General features: G+C 42.9%; 2 non-coding genes across 2 annotated transcripts; both read right to left on the bottom strand.

The window, feature by feature from the left end:
- Window positions 1-4,862: 4,862 nt before the first annotated feature.
- LOC149262831 (25S ribosomal RNA) lies at window positions 4,863-8,265 on the bottom strand. Its single transcript, XR_016261394.1, has one exon. It is a non-coding gene; the product is annotated as a 25S ribosomal RNA (ribosomal RNA).
- A 246-nt stretch (window positions 8,266-8,511) lies between these two features.
- On the bottom strand, window positions 8,512-8,663 carry LOC149262830 (5.8S ribosomal RNA). The gene has a single exon (XR_016261433.1). It is a non-coding gene; the product is annotated as a 5.8S ribosomal RNA (ribosomal RNA).
- Window positions 8,664-14,724: the final 6,061 nt, after the last annotated feature.

Raw genomic sequence — 14,724 nt, 5'->3', positions numbered from 1 at the left:
GCTAACCTGACCCGCCTGAATGTGTTTGCATGGACAACCACACACGACATGACCCGATATGCCCAAAAAAAAATTCGGGTTTCCATCGGTGAATGAGGTGAATGAAGGCATGAGGGAGCATCAGGAAAATGGGTCACACAAATGTACAGAAGGGACACAGGTGGTCACAACTTATCATTTTTTGGCAAGACCACATGTGCCTGAGCACTCACATAAGACACGGCATGACCTAACCCGCCATGGGAAAGCCAACCTGACTCGTCCGAATGCGTTTGCATGGGCACCCACACACAACATGACTCGACCCACCTGATTGAAGTTTGGGGTTTCCATGGGTGCAAGATCCAAATGAGATTTTGGGTTTCCATGGGTGCACGACCCGAATGAAATTTTGGGTTTCCATGGGTGCAGGACCCTAACGAAAGCACGAGGGAGCATCGAGCAAACGGGTCGCGCGAACGTTCAGAAGACACATAGGTAGTCACAACTTAGCATTTTTGGCACGGCCATGTGTACCCAGGCACCCACACATGGCATGGGATGACCCGACCCACCCTAGGTGAGCCAACTCGACCTGCTCAATTTTTTTTGCATGGGCACCCACACATGACACGATCCGAATTGCCCGAACAAAATTTGGGGTTTCCATGGGTGCATGACCCGAATGACAGCATGAGGGAGCATCAGGAAAATAGGCCACATGAATGTGTAGAAGACACATGGGTGGTCACAACTTGGCATTTTTCAGCATGGCCATATGTGCCCGGTCACCCACACATGGCACAACATAGCACGACCCAACCCGCCCGAACAAAATTTGGGGGTTTGCATGGGCGTAGGACCCAAACGAAGGCATGAGGGTAGGAATATCTTTGACTCTAATACATAAATATACCTAGTGTAACATGCCCTTAAGGTATTCAACATTTTCTTTTGACTCTTCGACTCACCTATAACACTTTAACATGTGCTAGGCCTATTTCAATGAGCAAGAAAATCATTGATATATATATATATATATATATATATATATATATATATGTTTCTTTTATTGAATAAATACAAATATCAAAAGTACATTTATGAAGACTGAACCTAGTTACACTTTCTTCAACACCCCCTCTTAACTAGGGAGGTATTAAAAAATCATTACAAGGTGTTTGGCTATTTTTCAATCTTGAATAATTCACATAAGAAAAACTTGATTGGAAATCCATCTATTATAGCATCATAGTAGCCAACATTGTTCATAGAAAGGCCTTGACTATCGACTTTATGAGCACAATGTTGGCGAGAACAATGGATTATAAACACCCTAGTAATTGTCTCTCAAGGTACATACCCACCCAGGTGTTCCCTGAGTATGACCTTCTAGGACAATTCTTGTCTTGGGTTCCTAGCCCTCAAAGAATATTGGTCCTCTTGCCTACTCTTGTCTTGGATGCCCTACACATCCTCAAAGAGCATTAGATGCCAGATGATTACCCAATCCTCTCGTTCTTTCTTGCCAAGTGAAGACAAGAATGTTGTGTCTATCTCTTCCCCTTGATTTAGGGAGACATGCCCAAGTTTTCTCTAACAAGGAACTTTCCCAAGCTCCTTTGTAGTTTAGAACTTGTTAGAACTCCCTCTTAGCTAGGGACTTGTCTATTCATCAGCAACTTCTTCTTTGTGGTCATTCAGCCGCTTGATCGCCTTCTTTCCTTCAATTTCATGAAGTCTTTGTTTGAAATTCTTCTTGGTAGGGTACCAACCATCGATCAATTTCCCTCCTGGTTTGTCATGTCATTACTCCCTTCATGGAAAGTGGCCTTGTTGATATATATTAGGTCCTTTTGTCATCTAGCTACTCCTTTTTCATCTTGTCTATGCTTCATAATACTTATCACATGGATGCTTATTTGTACTTTCCTGTTCCCATACTTTGATTTAGTTGCCCTTCATGACTTCATCATGATATTGCTAAAACAGCAAATGGTGATTTTGTTGGATGGCTTCTTCATTATGAAATCTTTCTAGAGTTGAATTGGTTATCTGCACCTTACTATCTCAAAAGCCTTCATAGGTGTCAAGGGTCCTTTGATATTTTTCTTCCTTTGTCAGAGTTGTCATGCCTTCTTTCAAGAGATCTTGAGGAATCTTATCAAATAGTGATTCTTTGTGACCATGATGTTCTTCACATGCTTGATCTCTTTCTTCATTTTCTTCTTCTTGGATTGATTAATCAACCACCTTATACTCCTTATGATATCACTTCTTCATGTTAACCTTTATTGCATTGTAGTGCATGCCTATGAGCATATTGTTGGTGAAAGAGATCCTTTTATTCTTGATCACGATTCTAGAACTTTTCCCATGACCCAATATATATGATGACATGGCTTAAACTTTGATGCATACATACCTCATCATGATTGTGATTTTATCATGTTGGCTTTATTTGATAGTTCTCCTTTATTGGTGTAGCCTTTCTTGCTTCATCTTCTCTCACTTTTATATCATCCTTTCTTCAATCCCATAAATGGGACTCACAGTGAGACATATGCTCTTATGTATGAACCTTCTTTTGAAGATTCTATCAGAGGATCTTGAAGACCCTTATCTTGCACATGTTTCTTCCTTTGATGATGGATGCCTTCTAAAAATTTTAATCATTATCAATAATCTTTTCATTATGGGTGAGGCCCTATAATAGGTATGCTCCTTCTATATGAATATATTGAGCTATATCTACACCATCCTCCTATATTCTAGATGCAATCTCTTCTATCTCTATATTCTCCTATACTACTCAAAAATTTGAAAGAAGACTTTAAGCAAAGAGGTTGACTTAGTCATAGTAGAGATTTGGAGGATCTTCCTTTTTCTGCTTCTTTTCATCTTCTTTCACTTCTTGAGTTATGACCCTTTTACCCCTGGCCTTCTCTTCCTTCCGTTTTCTCCGAACTCCTTCCTTCGCACTTGTTCTGTGATGTGGAACTCTAAGTTCAATGTCCCTTGGTCAAATTCCATCCTCCTTATATGCATCCTTTCACCTAAGGGTTGTGTCTCTTGAGGATAACAAGGGTCAGCTCCATCATCATGCATTCCCGACCGACCTTCCACATAACCTCGACACACCCCATTCCAACAAACCATTGCATCCCTTCATGTGCATCATAGCACCCATGGGTCATCTCCAATAGTTAGCCAATTACACCCGTCCCTACACACCTACCCGCATCCTAACTCGTCCACACATGGTCACCTCTTTCATCCAGACACCCAACATGGGTCGCCTGCGTGCCTTCTATCATTGACTTGTCCATCATGCATGTATCAAGGGGCGGGTGCCCTGCCCAAGATGACGCTCCCATCACCGTCGCACATAAGCGAATGTTGTGCCAAGTGGTCACATATAACTGAATGCTCACTAGAGTCGCATTTAACCAAGCATGGTCACCCATCGCACATCAAGGTGTGCCTGTACTATGGGTTTAGTTTTTCAACTCTCTCGGGCGCTCCTGACTTGAATCCCTAACACCCAAGGCTCCCCCCTACACGATGGGACATGGAAACCCTAGATTTCATGCACTTGGGTAGCTGTCATCAGGTAAGGTAGGAAAACCCCACTTTACCTGCACTCAGATGGCTTCTGTCACAACGAGGCATGGAAACCCCAAGTTCTAGAGAGAGACCAGGTAAGTAGTTCCCACCCCACCGTGAAATGGAAACCAAAGAGTTCGCAAGAATTGGGTGGTTCTTCATCGTGCCGCAACATGGAAACCATGAGTCCCATAAAATTGGGTGATTTCGGTCATGTTGCGACATTGAAACCCAAGTTCATCACACCAAGGCCACAGTTTTCTCTCGGGCGAGAGATGGAGATCTAGAGGGTCTTAGAATTAAGCGGTTTCCCACATTCCATGAAACAGAAACCCTCGAACTCCATAGACTTGGGCGGTTCTCTATCATTCTGCATCATGGATGCCCAATTTCCATGCACCGAGTTTGAGGTTTCTATCATGGCGGGACATGGACGAACCAAGTTTCCCATAATTGGGCAGTTTCTGTTATATGCCATAGAATGGAAATCCCCATGTCAGATAGATTTGGGCAACCATTCTATGTTGCGCGATGACATGGAAACCTAAAGCTCCCCAGAGTTGAGCGGCCATTCCCTATCGTGTGATGACATGGAAACCTGAAGCTCCCCAGACTTGGGTGGTCATTCCATGTCGCGCAATGACATGGAAAGTTGAAGCTCCCCAGACTTCGGTGGCAGTTTTAGTCGCGATGCGACATGGGAACCCCGTGTTCCCCAAAATTTGGTAGAAATTTTTCTCATGACTTGAAATGGAAACCCTGTGTGTCCATAGACTTGGGTAGCAGTTTCCATTGTGCCGTGAAATGGACACCGCGAGGTTCCCGCACCAGAGGCGAGACATGGAAACCCTAGGTTTCCTAGACTCGTGTGGTTTCTGTTGGTGGTTTCAGCCATGCCGCGACGTCGAAACCGTGAGTTCCCCAGAATTCGACAGCAGTTTCGAAACACCCCAAGTTCCCTAGACTTGGGCGGCTGTTTTCCATCGTCATGGAAACCCCAATTTTCCCAAGCTTTGGTCCTTTTTTTGTCGCAACGTGGAAACCCCAAATTTTGGGCGCCAAGTGGAAGACCCAAATTGCGCCAGGGCGCAACATGGAAACCCAAATTTTCATAGGCTTTGGTGGATTTTTTGTCACAACGTGTTAACCCCAAATTTCCCGCCCCTAAGTAAAGAATTTCTGAGATGTGAGAAATAAAAAATTGTCATTTGGAGGAAGAGGCAAAGGTAGGAGATTTGTCCAGATTTGTTTAAATAATGTGTGACAAGATCGAAGCTCTTAATCGAGGTGACTAAGGGCTAAATTTCAATAGATCGTGGTAGCAAGGCCACTCTACCACTTACAATACCCCATTGCTTATTTAATTCGTCTACAAAGGTTTCTTCTCAACGACCATTTGGAATTGAACTTCAAAGTTGCCCCGACCAAGATGCTTCATAGTTGTGGTTTGTAAATGACACGGGCCCCTGGGGGTGACAAAGTGACGCCCCTATTGTGGGTCGAGATACAATCGAAGAGTGACATGCACCACTTCTAGCATGGATTCTGTCTTAGAGGTGTTTAGTCATAATCTAACACATGGTAGCTTCGTGCCACTTTGTTTTCTACCAAGTGTGATTACCAATTGTGTGAATCTACGGTTCCTCTCATACTAAGTTGAATTACTATTGTGGTGCAGTTCATCAATAGGGTAAAACTAATCTATCTCATGATAGTCTAAACCCAGCTCACGTTCCCTATTGGTGGGTGAACAATTCAACACTTGGTGAATTTGCTTCACAATGATAGGAAGAGCTGACATCGAAGGATAAAAAAGCAATGTTGCTATGAACGCTTGGCTGCCACAAGCGAATTATCCCTGTGGTAACTTTTCTAATAGCTCTAGCTTCAAATTCCAAAAATCTAAAGGATCGATAGGACACGCGTTCACAGTTTGTACTTGTACTGAAAATGAAAATCAAATGAGCTTTTACCCTTTTTTTCCAAACAAGATTTTTGTTCTCATTGAGCTCATCTTAGGACACTTGCGTTATCTTTTAACAGATGTGTTACCCCAGCCAAACTCCCCACCTAACAATGTCTTTTGCCTGGCTTGACTCGCTAAAATGTGCCTTAAGGCCAAAAACATGGGTAGTTCCCCATCTCCTCCTGACAGAATAAGTAAAATAACGTTAAAAGTAGTGGTATTTTACTTGCACCGAAAACGACTCCCACTTTTTCTACACCTCTTAAGTCATTTCACAAAGTCAGAATATAGTCAAGCTCAAGAGGGTATTCTTTCCTTGCTGATTCTACCAAGCCCATTCCCTTGGCTATGGTTTCACTAGATAGTAGACAGGGACAGTGGGAATCACGTTAATCCATTCATGTGCGTCACTAATTAAATGATGAGGCATTTGGCTACCTTAAGAGAGTCATAGTTACTCTTGCCATTTAACCGCGCTTGGTTGACTTTCTTCACTTTGACATTCAGAGCAATAGGAAGAAATCACATTGTGTTAGCATCCATACGGACCATTGCAATGCTTTGATTTAATTAAATAGTCAGATTCCCCTTGTCCGTACCAGTTCTGAGTCGATTATTCATCACCTAGCGAAAATTCCCCTGTAGGGGGAATTCTATCCCCGTAGCCCAATCAGCACTTGACTACCTACCCTCACTGCGAGAGTAGCTTGGACAGACTGCTGACAACCCACAAGTTGAGGGCACAAACCCCTAGGCCTAACCCTTAGACCAATCCTTTTCCTGAAGTTACGGATCCCTTTTGTTGACTTCCCTTACCTACATTGCTCTATTCACCAGAGGTTGTTCACCTTCAAGACCTGATGCAGTTATGAGTACGATCAAGCATGAATAATACTTGGTCCTTCAGATTTTCAAGGGCAGCCGAGGGCACACTAGACACCACAAGACGTGTGATGTTCTTCCATTTGTTGGACCCTATCTCCGGGTGAACCGATTACAGGGTGGGAAAACTGTTAAAAATAAAAGATAACTCTTCTGGGGTCCCTAACAATGTTTATAGATTTCCTAACGTTGCCACCTGCCGCCATGTCCCTGTTCGGGAATATTAACCTGATTCCCTTTCGATGCTTGTGTAGAGTGTACCCTTGATACAAGGCTTCCCCATCTCTTAAGATTGACTAACCCATGTCCAAGTGCTGTTCACATGGAACCTTTTCCCAATTTAGTCCTCAAACTTCTCATTTGAATATTTCCTACCACCACCAAGATCTGCACCGGGGGCCAATCCACCCAAGCTCATGCCTGAGGTTTCTCAACAACCCCTCCATCCTCATACTCATTGAAGCCAGGAAATTGCTCTGATTTTCAAGTATAGGTTGTGCACTTCAGCGCCATCCATTTTTGGGGCTAGTTGATTCAGCAGGTGAGTTGTTACACACTCAGCAAATTTTGACTTCCATCACCACCATCTTGTTGTATTAATCAACCAAAACCTTTTGTAGGATCTAGGTTAGAACACAATTTGGCATCGTCACTCAACTTTTGGTTCATCAGACATCGCCAGTTCTGCTTACCAAAAATGGCCCACTTGGAGCTTTCGATTCCATGGCACGGCTCAATGGAGCATCCACACCCTCTTACCTATTTAAAGTTAGATAATAGGTCGAGGGCATTACGCCCCTGATGCCTCTAATCATTTTCTTTACCTGATAAAACTCACATGTGAGCTCCATCTATCCTGAATGAAACTTCAGAGGAAACTAGTTACTAGATGGTTCAATTAGTCTTTCTCCCCTATACCCAAGTCAAACGAACGATTTGCATGTCAGTATTGCTACAAGCCCCCATCAGAGTTTCCTCTAGATTCACCCTGCTTAGGCATAGTTCACCATCTTTCGAGTCCCAATAGGTGTGCTTGCACTCAAGCTCTTTGCATAAGCTCATGGTCAGTTGACGATGCACCCCCCAGAGAGGGGATCTCGCCTGCCAGCTTCCTTGCGCCTCATAGGTTTTCAAACCTGCCGATTTGCACACATGTTAGCCTCCTTGGTCCATGTTTCAAGACGAGTCAAATGGAAAGCCCACCAACCAACACCACTAGTGCGTAGGTGCACACGACCTACCACAAGGACGCACGCTTCGTTCCTTTACCACCACAATGGAAAACCGATACGTAGTAATCCACCCGCTTTTATGATGATGCAACAACTAGTGTTGTTTTTCACCTCAAGTGGAGTGGTAGACAAGCATGAGCCATTTCACATTTGACCAAGATGCATCGAAAACCTCCATCCACTTCCCTCCTGGTAATTTTAAGCACTCTTTAACTCCCTTTTCAAAGTCCTTTGCATATCTCCCTCGCGGTACTTTTTGGCTATCGGTCTCTCGCTCGTATTTAGCCTTGGACAAAATTTACCACCCATTTAGGGCTGCATTCCCAAACAACCTGACTCACCGACAATGTCTCATGATGCAACAAGGTCCCAGCCTTATGGGGCTGTCACCCTCTCAGGCACCCCCTTCCAAGGGACTTGGCCCAGGTCCACCACTGACGACTCTCTACATACTACAAATTAGGTGATGCTGCTACCTTATTTTCATGTTGGGCTCTTTTTGATTCACTTGTCGCTACTAGGGGAATCCTTTTATGTTTCTTTTCCTTTGCTTAATTATATTCTTAAACTCAGCGGGTGTTCTCGCCTGAGCTGAGGTTGCAAGTTGGAGCTAAATCCACCATACCTACTAGGAGGACAAGAGAGAGTAAAGAAAGTTCGAGTGATGCCACACAAATCTTGCATCAGCAAACGCTAACTACCCATCCAAGGGGACAAGATCACCGCTCATCGATGCATGCCACGAAACATCGCTTGAGGTATTACAACTAACTGCGCCGCATTGGGCACGGATGACCAACTCCGCTTCTCCCTAACATATTGCAGGGAGAGCATTTGAATGGGATGCAACACCCAGATAGACATGCCCTCGACAGAGGCCTCGGGCGAAAATTGCATTCAAAAACTCGATGATTCATGGGATTCTGCAATTCACACTAAGTATCGCATTTTTCTACATTCTTCATCACAATAAGCTGAGATATCCATTGCTGAGAATCATTTCCACATATTACCGACAAATCTGCCACAACACTGAATAGGGGTACCCCCCACGAAAAATGTAACACTAAGGGGCAAAAGGAGGAAAGGAAGAAAAGCACATGAAATAAAGAGAAAAAAAGTGTCTACCCCCTCACAGGAGGAGGCTCAAACAGAGAACAATCTTCCTGAGCCCCATGCCATCATAAAAAGTGGAAATGCATGGAAAAGAAATCGAGAAGGACTAGGGTGGTCACCCCAGGATCTCGCACTGCTTTTAATCCTTCCTGAACACCAGTCCACAATAGTTACCCCTTTTCTCCGTAAAGCTAGGGACCGAAATGAAGAAGGGAAGAAAAAAAGGTGAAATAAATAGAGATCAAACGTCGCTATCGGCTCACAAGGGGAGGCTCAAACAAAGCACAAGCATTCTAAGTCCCTTGCCTTCACAAAAAGGGTAGAATTGAAGGGGATGATGATCGAGAAGGACTAGGGTGGCCACCCCAAGAGCTCGCACTGTGTTTCATCCTTCTTGAACACCAATCCATAACAATCCCACCTTTTCTCTGTAAAGCTAGGGGCTAAAAGGAAGAAGGGAAGAAAACAACATGAAAGAAAGAGATATCAAATGTGGCTACCAGCTCACAAGGGGAGGCTCAAATAGAGAGTAAGCTTCCCTAACCTCATTCCTTTGCAAAAAGGGGGGAACTTCAGGGGACGATGATCGAGAAGGACTAGGGTGGCCACCCTGAGAGCTCTTATTGTGTTTCATCCTTCCTGAACACTAATCCGCAACAATCCCACCTTTCCTCCATAAAGCTAGGGGCCAAAAGGAAGAATGGAAGAAAAAAACATGAAAAAAAGAGATATCAAACATGGTTACTAGCTCAAAAGGGGAGGCTCAAATAGAGAACAAGCTTCCCCAACCCTGTGCCTTTGCAAAAAGGGGGGACCTGTAGGTGACAGTGATCGAGAAGGACTAGGGTGGCCACCCTGGGAACTCACACTGCTTGTCATCCTTCCCGAACACCAATCCACAAAAATCCCACCTTTTCTCCGTAAAGCTAGGGGCCAAAAGGAAGAAGGGAAGAAAACAACATGAAAGAAATAGATATCAAACGTGGCTACTGGCTCACAAGGGGAGGCTCAAATAGAGAACAAGCTTCCCAAACCCCGTGCCTTCACAAAAAGGGGGGAACTGTAGGGGATGATGGTCGAGAAGGACTAGGGTGGCCACCCCAAGAACTTGCACTTCTTTTCGTCCTTCCCAAAAACCAATCCACAAAAATCCCACCTTTTCTTTGTAAGGCTAGGGGCAAAAGGGAAGAAGGGAAGAAAACAACACCAAAGACACAAAAATCCCAAGAAAAGAGAGAGGCTCAATAGCATGTCAAGTAGATTTTGCCTAACCAAAAAGAAAGAAAACAAGGCACCCAATCAAAGCATCCCACCTCTTCACACCCCCCCAGATACACTACGGCACAACACCCTTTCTAGCTTACAACATAACAAACAAGAATTAAATAACCAAGAAAATAAATCACAACCTATACTTGACCACTATAAAAGATGAGGGTTGTAATGAGGCCAGTGTCTAGAGCACGTTATTGAGAGGTAAAAAACCCCCCAACCGGGCACAAGGCTTCAAACAACAAATACAATAATAGCAAACCCACCCCACTATTGCACCCCTCCATGTAAAAAACACCTGAAAACCTTTATAGTGAGAAAGTTAACAGGGATGTCCACAAACACATTGATGGTGCAAGGCCACTAAAGAGAGGGATGTCTGCAAAGTGCACACCTCGAAACCAAGAAATGACCAAGTCACACAAAACCCCCCAATATAAAGGGAGAAACAAAGACACAACACATTACTTCTTTCCTTAGAAGGGGAGTCACTCACAAGAGGATGAGGAATTCCCTCGACGGCAAAGGCATGAGATAATAATTCCACCTCATGCCCATTGAAGGGGAAAATTGCGATCTCAATGGAACTTAGACTGAGGGAGAAGGGGTTTTTCATTACTTGGACACCCAACCCTTCTGCAAGAGCATATCAGGGAATGGTCGAGAGGACTAGGATGGCCAGCCCAACAAGTTGAGTTACTCTTCATCCATCCCATATTGACCCCACCCCAACAATTTCCCCTCACGGAAGGTTTTAGGTACCAAGCGCACACGCAACCACTCCCTTGACCCAACCACCAGAAAAAAAGCTCACCCAAGCAACACATAAACCACCACCGCCTTTTCAAGAGAACCATCTGTTATCACCCTAAAATTTTTGTTTCTAAACTTTGGAAAGTTTGCCTTGTTTCTAGTCATAGTCTTGTAATAGGTTTTGAGTAATCTCATCTCAATAGTGTCATTCTCTTTTCCAAATAAAGTTTGATAGCCTCATTCCATGTACTAAAATCCTAAACATGTGTTTAGAAGTCACATCTCACATAATTTTGAAATTTTTTGAAATAAGCTACGAAATAATGGATTCTAAACTAGGAGGTTTCGTAGCATGCTACGAAACTACTAAAATAGCATGTTTCAGCATAAAAGACTTTGTTTTCTGCTTTTACTAGTCAACTTCTAGAAGGGTTCCTGAGCAGCTGAGAACTCAATTTTGAAAACTGAAAGAGGCTTTTCTTCCTAACATACTGAACTACAAAAAACTCTTTCAGTTTCTTCAATTCGTTTTGATATGGGAGAAATTTATGGTTAAACATTCACTACGAAACTGCTGAAAGCCAAGCTTTGTCTTCTAGTTTTAGCAGTCTTTTTCAAGATCACTTTCTAGTTACAAGAAAAGGTATTTCAAAACTCTGAAGGAAGTTACTCTTCATAAACTCTCCTTCTAAAATAATGTATTTCACTTTATTCCTAAGTGTTATCAGTTGGGAGATAATAAGCTTTCTTTGAAACCCTAATTTCAGAGAACAGATTTTTCCTATTTTACACGTGTTTTTCAAGGACAGATACTGGACAGCTGGAGAAGTGTTTTAAACAAACAAGAGTTTTTTTTGTTCTAGACATGTTATAGACATTTTTGTGCCTTACAGCACGAAGCATGAAATGTCCATAATCTAAGGGATCCAAAGTCCCTAAAAATGTTGTTCCTACCCCTAGAGGAACAAGGTCAGCAAACCACAACACTGAATAACAGTTCTCCACATGAAAACACTCAAAAACAAGGCAATTCTGGATCATGTCAACTGCTCCACTGAGCATCTGCGCTGAATGTCAACTGCTCCACTGTCTACCTGCGCTGAATGTCAACTGCAAAGAAGGCTACCTGCGCTGGGTGAGTTGGGACATGTGGCACAGTCATTCCTCAAGGTGTCAATGCCCAGGAAGCTTCCAAAATGACACTTGGATCAAGGAATTCGACTGGTGATGAGTAAGAGGTTCTAGATCTCCAAGTGGAAGCAAGAACCTCCAAGTGGACTCAAGAACTGAAGAATAACTGAAGTGAGAGAGGACACTAGTCAGCTTCATGCCAACCTCAAGCTGACTCATCCTTTCTCCAAAAATCCTATATATAGATCTCTCTCATGAGGTCTAGGGAGGTTGGAATCTTGTGAATGTAAAGAATTGCTGTTGGTTTGAGTTTAGAACTATTGGGTGATTTGCTTTGAAGGAGGTGAAGAGGAGATTTCTTTCTGCTGGGAAGTTGATGCTGGATTGGGCCTCTTATGGTTGTATCACTTCCTGAACTTTACTTCTTCCATTAATAAAGCATTTGAGGTTCTTCTATATGCATGTGTCTCAATGGTGTATTGTTATACTTGTGTATTTGATTTATTCTAATCCTTGAATCAATTATGAATGTATGCTTCTTGTAGTTTCCCTCTCTTGCCATTTTGCAGGATCTTGGTGTAGCTGGGCCAGTGAAAGAGCAAAGAGCTAGGAGCGAGCAGCAAGGAGAGAAGATTGGATCAACCATTAGCGAAAGACATCGGTTAGTGGATCTCTTTCTCCCCTATTTTACTTTCATAAAGAAGAAATCTTAGATAGCTTTGCTTTGATTGTTGCTGAGGTACTATCACCCTTAGAGTGGGATAGGGTCATTCCGTATTGGATACTTTTCCCAACAACAAATTGGCGACTCCGCTGGGGAACATATCTTGTTGGTTGTTTGTGTTTTTTGCTATTCATTTCCTAAACACAGGGAGTACCGAATCGAACTGCACTTGGATCTTTCAAATGCAAAGCAGAGGGCAGTTACTCTAGCTCGGTTTCTGGGCATGTTTATGATTTGAAGAGCTGATCCACAAGGACTATGAATAGCTCTTAGTGATAGCTTTTCATCCTCCTTTTCATCCTTTGGTGTGTACTTGATTGATAGCTTTTGATTTGGCCAAAAACTGTTGATTTTTGAGCAATCTGTAACCCGGAAACTGAGAAAAACGAGAGTTTCTCTCTTCATTGCAGGCACTGTGAAGGCAGTCTACATTTCATCGCAGGTCTCGAAGGGGCTACCTGCGCTGAATGTCAAACTGACAGTGTACTACCTACGCTAAACCAGTTAGGCCTTGTGCAACTGGGGTTCCCTGCTTTCTATTGCCCTGTTTTCATCCCTGTTTTTGTAGCCTGTTATCAGTCAATGTACCTATCTGAAACCACCTTTCTTTGCCACTATTCCGCCTCGGTTGTATAAAGAAACTGTATTTGTTCTTTGTGTATTTCTTACATCATTTGCAGTTTCCCATAACGAAAGTGAACTAGTCTTGCTGTGGCCTCTTAGATCTAGACCTGTGATAAGTGTCGTTCTGATCTTGAGAGTTAGTTTGTTTGTTGTTCATAGCTGATTGAGCTTTTGCTTTCGTCATATGGTTTGAATTTAAGTATTTCTAGTGTTGAAACAAGTAAATCTTAAGGTGTCTTTTGATTTTGGACAAAAGCTTGTTTTCTTTCACTTGAAATTGAATTCAAAGTTATACAACAGCTTTCTTTTTGTAGTACATCAACATTAAGAAAGAGAAAAGAAATACCTGCATCATGCGTGTGCATTTTGATAGCTTGCATGTTGATTTAGGAAAAAGTGCATTAGTGTGTGCTCTATGATCTGTGTGAAAAGATGATGTCTTTCTTTTCCCTCAGTAGTTAAGATTTTCATAAGTTGAAAAGATTGAAAAAGCTTGCTTCTCATCTTTAGACTGCATTTAGGAGTTGTATCATACATCTCGTGGTGATCCATAAAGGCAAACTGCTAAACAAGATCAACCTTAAAATAAATTGAATTTACATAACAACGCTTTGAAACATAACGCAAACACATAGAGGTCTAAGCTAGAGACGTGTTCCGACGTCGTTAAACGTGATATCTTAGCGTTGAGTGGTTGGGTGATTCCTCCACGGTGAAGCGATAAGTATCAATACGAACTTGTGCTCCCACGTACCATCGCGTATATATTGGGAGACCCCTATAGGAACAAAGCCTTTATCCATAGGAAACCGTGTCGGCCACCCTACTGATCGCAATGTAGTGAACACAGCATTCACGAAGATCGACCACCCGTACCGTAAAATGTATTCTGTGGTTTTGCGAAAAGTTTGGCACACCCTCTGCCTAGATCTCCAGAGTAGTTTCTTTTGGCCTTTTTCAAACTCTATAACTGAAAAAGTCCATCCGAGCATTTGTCACTTCGGGCTCGTTAAAACATCGAAGGAGACTAGAGTCATCTTTAGCTTTTTCTCGACTCTTAAAAAGTGAAAAAGCAAGTTGTGTCTAAAGTGTCGTTATAAAATTTATTTTAAACGGAACATAATCACCTCCTATTCCTGCGTTGATTTATAGGTCGAGAACATGGAACGCACCAACCAAGGAATTCCACATGATGGAAATCCTAGTCCTTTCTCCTCTTGGGGAGAAGTTGGTGCGCCCCACATGGCCACATTATAGCTTCCAGGGCTGACAATTGGCCTGCCAATTTGGATTTTCTCAACCAATGTAGTTCAGAACACCATGGTTCCTGAACAGTCGAGTCAACAGTTAGATCAGTCTAGAGCTACCCACCAGCCTTCTACTTCCTATAACTCTTCCTCCAATCCTTCATCTTCGCAAGGTAGAGCCGGCAAAAGCCA

This window comes from Pinus tabuliformis, chromosome 6, assembly GCF_031772625.1.
Source record: "Pinus tabuliformis cultivar Carrire ecotype Pingquan chromosome 6, CPIR1, whole genome shotgun sequence".
Lineage (NCBI taxonomy): Eukaryota > Viridiplantae > Streptophyta > Pinopsida > Pinales > Pinaceae > Pinus > Pinus tabuliformis.
The sequence above is the reverse complement of the archived record's forward strand: the minus strand, read 5'-3'. Positions and strand labels throughout refer to the sequence as shown.